General features: G+C 35.6%; 1 protein-coding gene across 5 annotated transcripts in view; it reads left to right on the top strand.

The window, feature by feature from the left end:
- The first annotated feature begins 336 nt into the window (after nucleotides 1–336).
- Nucleotides 337–6,000, top strand: part of gigyf2 (GRB10 interacting GYF protein 2) — a 54,808-nt gene continuing 49,144 nt past the window's right edge. For all 5 annotated transcript variants that reach the window (XM_056481405.1, XM_056481396.1, XM_056481387.1 and 2 more), the window contains exon 1: nucleotides 337–427. The gene's annotated coding sequence lies outside the window, so the exon portion shown is untranslated. The remainder of the gene's footprint in view (nucleotides 428–6,000) is intronic.

Here is a 6,000-nt window from a genome sequence, read left to right as displayed (position 1 = left end):
ATTCTAATGAACTTTATTAATATCATAAATATGATGTATATAAATATATAAGTCATTAAACTTATTTTGTTTAAAAAAAATAAGTTTTTGAGAGTCCTGTGTAATCGACGCACATACTAAAATGTCCTAAATAGAAACGATCATCTAATTCTAATGAACTTTGCAGAATTAATTACCACTACATTCTAAAACTATGTTCCATAAACCATTCAAGCTCCTTTAAAATCCTTAAATAAGCATGTATACGAAGTGTCCGTGTACATAGTAGTAAATATGCGCTGCGGAACTGCTGCTGTCAGCTCGCTCGCTCACATCCGGGCACTTTTCAGCCTACGTGTTGTCATGTGACCCACGTTCAGCCATCTTGTGGATACGAAACGAGAGACGCCACTCGCACACAAACTCAGCACTGTCAGTAAAAGCAGAGGTAAGACAGCGGGCCCGGCGTACACGGTTTTGCACTAAAATAAAACGTAGCTATTCCTACGCTATATCTCAGTGTTATAGACCCGCCACGACCTAGCGGAGCGTCGCTAATCCAGCCCGCATGGTTGTTAGGCCTTGAGGCGCCGGACTCGATTTGACCGGCCTGCCGGTGATGATGCTATCAGCCATAGTAAGGCAGCTGTAGCGCAGCGTGGTGTGGCTAAAACTAAGCACAGGCCGCAAGGATTAAAACTCGTGTCAACTCACTCATACATTAACTTCGCTCGCCGAACGATGTGTATTTAGTTAGCGATTGTGCTAGTATTTATTTCTGGAATATTTGTCAGTTCGCCCACTTCGTGGCGTTGCGTGGCCTAATTTTAAAGTTAGCAGGAGTTGGGAGTCAGAAAGTTAAATGCACAGCGATAGCCAGGCTAGTATGTTTCATCCTTATAGCCGTTTACATGACATGTATAGTTAACGATTCAATCGTGCTTTAAACATCTAAACATGCTTAAAAACAATTTGTTTGTGTGTCTTGATCTAAACGTTTGATTGTGGACTGCAGTGCTTGCAGGGTGTATGAAGGCATGGACTGACTGGATAGTGATCTTTGGAATATTAAAGTGACATTTATCTCTGTTTGCTCTTGAGGTTTGTGCAAATAAAAACACGATAAATTCACATTGAGATCAGTTACACGTGATGTTATATACAAGCCTTCTTTATTGATCAAGTCTCGTCTTATATTGACAGTTTTCCTTGTTAGTCTGACCTTCTGTGAAGTCTTCTAAAGGCTAAAATTAATAATTGAATTTATGTGGGAATTTCTAATTTTATGCTGTTTTAATCCTCAAAATGCCAAGCTATGGTGATTTATGTTAACTGCTCAGGAAGATGCAGTCTGTTGACCATCTGTTTTGAAGCTAAACTAGCTTTATTGACTTTGTTTTGTGTTCAGCTGTTGAATTTTCCGCCCTGACTGGTTTTAAACAAATACCTGTGCTAAACATGGCTTTTGAGGACCTAGTGTGATCTAGTAGATTTATATCAGATAGATCTATCAAGATCCACATTTTTAATGTAAAACATAATTGGTCAGTTTTGTAGGAAGCGAGCGTAATCTAGATCATATTGCTTCATTGAGTTGTACACGTGGTTTAAATCCCAGCAAGTCAGCAAGTCACTCCTGTTTGTTTTGCATAGAGCTTATGTCATCATCTCATTGTGACCGTGCACACTAAATTTAGACAATATTAGACCTAAAATAAAGTCGTAAGCTTTCTTGTTTTCCCCCTGAGGTTAAACGGACCTGGTTTGGCAGGTCTCCTGAGATCTTGCGACAGTATTTGACTATTATGAATGTGTGATCAGTTCAAATCAAGTTCAAAAGAAGGTAGTTTAGTACTGCATGGTGGGCAAGGGAAGCCGTGGGTTGCACAGATGTCTAAGAACGCCCTTCCTATTTGGGAGAGTTCTTAAAATAGCTCTTGTCACAGTAAGGGGTGTATAGTGAGGTACCAGACGAATGGGGGTCACCTCTAAAATATGTTGAATATATGCTGGTTTACTTGTTTCTCTGTTTATTATTGTACCTCATAGGGCTTCACAATATATGGTTTCAGGATTGATATTGCAATGTTGTCAATCGCAATTGTCTCATCGCAGGATATGCAGTGTCGAGTCAGGATTATTGTTGAGTAGGATTTAAAATCACACCTGATCGTGGAATAATTGCAAAGATCAACCATAAAGTTACCAAAACAAATTAATTATTGCATGTATTTTAAGACCTGTGACTGTGTATGCATTTCAAGCCATTCATGCACAAGAAGTTAACATTTTAGTAACTTAAAGAATTATTAATTGTATTTATGAACAGTATATATATGCGACGAATATTATATAGTGTTGTTAATTTTACATTTAATTATTCAATTTGTGTGCCTGAATTAGGGCTGGGCGATGTGGCAAAAATGCACTATTTATTTTCCATATTGAACTATAATAATATATATTTCGATATAAGTTGTTAATGATTCCATATTTAAGAGTACCCCAACAATGATTGAAGCCACAAAAATTAGAGGGTCCATTAAATGGTATAACATATTTTCGGGCGATAAATTGACTACATTTACATTTAGTCATTTAGCAGACGCTTTTATCCAAAGCGACTTACAAATGAGGACAAAAAAGCAATTTACACAACTATAAGAGCTGCAGTGAACAAGTGCTATAGACAAGTTTCAGGTGTGTACTAGCCATTACATTCGGTACATTTCTAATATCAACACACTTTTAAGCAAGGTAAGTTTATTTAAATAGCTCATTTCTTACACAGTGGCAATTCAAAGTGCTTTACATAAACTGGGAATAAAACAGACAAGTATACGAAAAAAAAATGAATAAAAGTGATTAAAAAAGATTAAATGTGTTATAACAGGTTATAAAACACTGAAAAAGAAGAGAAAAACATATTAGTGCGATCTGTTGGATGTAGCACAGTGCTCATTCAGTAAAGGCACAGCTAAGCAGATGTGTTTTCAGTCTTGATTTGAACGTGCCTAATGTTGGAGCACATCTGATTCCCATTGTTGCACATCTTAGATTAGATTAGATTCAACTTTATTGTCATTACACATGTACATGTACAAGTACAAGGCAACGAAATGCAGTTTAGGTCTAACCAGCAGTGCAATAGCAGCAAGTGCAGGATACAGGTATAAGTTATAAAGTGCAGTTATAGAAAAACTATGGTAATATTTACAGATGGATGTACTATGAACATTATATATAGGTTGTATTAGCTATGAACAGTGTGTAGCTATGAACAGTATCTCTGCTGTGTGATTGGCTCTTAATCAATATAGAGTAAAAAAGTCCAGAGCTTATCATTGTTATTGACAAATTTTTATCACAATTTGATATAATATCGTTTTTCAGCCCAGCCTGAATACTGAACAAAAAACAAACAGGGTGTCTGCGGGGTCCTAATGTCTTTACTTTCAAAAATACAAATTTAGGCCTTAAAGTTTTACTTTTACTGAAATATTGTGTTTTAGATCTTTAAAAAGATCTTAATTTTTCTACGTTCATGTAGCGCTAACCAATGGTCTATATGCACACAGACTTTTAATTTTCTGCCACACTTCTGGTTGAACTGTTTTCCATTACAAAATTCTCATGTTTAAGATCTGATTTCTTTCAAAAATCCGCGATCTTCACAGCCTGTTAGATATACAATATTAAGTGGTTCTCAGAGCAGATAAGAAGAACTGCATTAAATTCCATTTCCCCCTGTGATGTCTTTAAAATCAGGCAGTTTATTTTACCCCTGTATTTTCAATGGAATTTCTGCACTAGCCTGTTGCTACTGACGGCGGTAGTGGTTACAATGGTCTTTCATCTCGTTTTACTCTTGAACAACTAAATGAAGGCTTACGTCTATTTAACGGGATTTATTATTATTACATTACAACAACAACATCGATGCTGTAAAAACCTTGTAAAATTGAAAATCGTCACATTAAGCTTTCACTGGAGGTTTATCGTTGGCTTTAAAATTCTAGTTGTGCATGGAGCCCATTGAACAGATACACACACACTCAGATCACCAACAATTCGTCTCAATAAAACCTTTTTAAAAAGTTTAATGAATTATTAGTTTGATTTCTTACAATAACATTTGTTAAAAGTTGTGTTTATAGCTACTTGGTGAGGACACTGACCTGGACAGACTGTTGTGAAAACATTTATTATAGTTTTTAAAACTTGTCAATTTTTTTTAAATATTGAAAGGTTATGTTGGAAAACATGCATGCATACAACTCGAGTTTACTTGTTTTTTTTTTTTTTACTATTTATTTATTTTTTGATTGGGCAAGTAAAAATATTTTCCACTAGAGCAAATCTTTAGTGTTTAGCTCCATAACATTTAATTTATAATCGTCTTAAAAAGGTTTTAAAATATCTTAAATTTGACATAATGAAACGTGCAGAAACCCTGAAGCAGCATTTATTTCATTTGTACTTTGCTTTACTGCTTTTATCATTGCTTGTGATTTGGTCTATCACATTTTATGCGGATGCACTCCACTACAAAATCATCCTATTATTACCCAAAAATATCCTAAAATGATTCATTCTTTCCAAATAGATCTGTTAAAGTTATGCTCAAAATCAAAATGTGTGTCGCAGAGCAATAAAATAATGCAATATCAGTTTTTTCCAATATAGTCTAGGTCTAATACCTGAGATTGTAATAGGAATGCAACTGATTTTACTATTAACTGTGCTTTTATTCATTCATTCATTTTCTTTTTGGCTTAGTCCCTTTATTAGTCAGGGGTCGCCACAGTGGAATAACCCGCAAACTTATCCAGCACATGTTTTACGCAGCGGATACCCCTCCAGCTGCAACCCAACACTGGGAAACACCCACACACTCTTGCCGTGCTTTAATTCATCATGGTTAATTAATCCTAAAGGCTTCTCAGCACCGCATTTTTGCACCGAAAAAAATGCTGCAACTTGACAAAGTTCCGCTATCTGTGTGCTAGTTTAAAGTTCTGAGCTTGTACACTGAGGCTAATACGCACACATGCTGGATTAACTATAGCTGAGGCTGTTCACATATCGCATCTTTTGCATGGCCAAGTTTATTATTTCCAATGGAGGTGTGCGGCTAGTGCACGCATATTGGGAGCAACGCGCATGCGGTCTGCGAGCAGCGCGACATGCTCACACTTTCCACGTAGTTGAAGGAATGCCGCGACAAGAACTGACTGGTCAGCTTTATACTTTGTATGCAATATACACAATTTTACTCCAAAATAAAAAAATAAAAAATAAAAATAAAAACTAAACAATTGTGTAATATTATGTAAATAGAGGTTCAGCAGCCTTTGACTGCGTTTGTTCTCTTTAAAAGGGAAATACTTAGCTAATTTGTAGCTTAGAATGACATTAGTCAAATTATTTATTTTTATCTTTATTTATTTTGTTGTGTCATTTTATTTTCAGTTTAAAATTATTATATATGTTTAAAAGCCCCCCCCCCCCCCCCACCCCCCCCCAAAAAATTCACTTAATTTTAAGTCCAAATAGAGAAATGAACTATTGTTTATTTTTTTTATTATTATTATTTCCTCTATTAATTGGTTACTGAGCAGCAATAAAGCAATAAAAACAGCAATAAAATATAAGGAGTTTTCATGTGATTTTTCTAAACTTGTGGTGTTTTGAAATTAAGGAATGCATAATAATCGTGACAACCGTGATTATTCCGCAGACTATAATCGTACAGCCAAAATCTATAATCATTACATCCCTAGATTGTAAAGCTGAATAAAATGTTGTGCATGCCTGTTGAGGTGTTAACTTTATCATATGTGGTTCTTGGGTAGTTTAATTTATAAAAGCAGAGGCTGTCACTTTAAGGAATTTGATCCATAGCTCTGTTTTGTTCACAAGCGAGTATTTGATATGACTGTCTGCAGTTGAAATCTAGGGGGATGTCTAGAAAAGTAGAAATAAACACAGTTTAAGACACCTTGAGATGCAGCAGTGCAG

The sequence above is a fragment of the Danio aesculapii genome, chromosome 2 (assembly GCF_903798145.1).
Source record: "Danio aesculapii chromosome 2, fDanAes4.1, whole genome shotgun sequence".
Taxonomy (NCBI): Eukaryota; Metazoa; Chordata; class Actinopteri; order Cypriniformes; family Danionidae; genus Danio; species Danio aesculapii.
The sequence above is the reverse complement of the archived record's forward strand: the minus strand, read 5'-3'. Positions and strand labels throughout refer to the sequence as shown.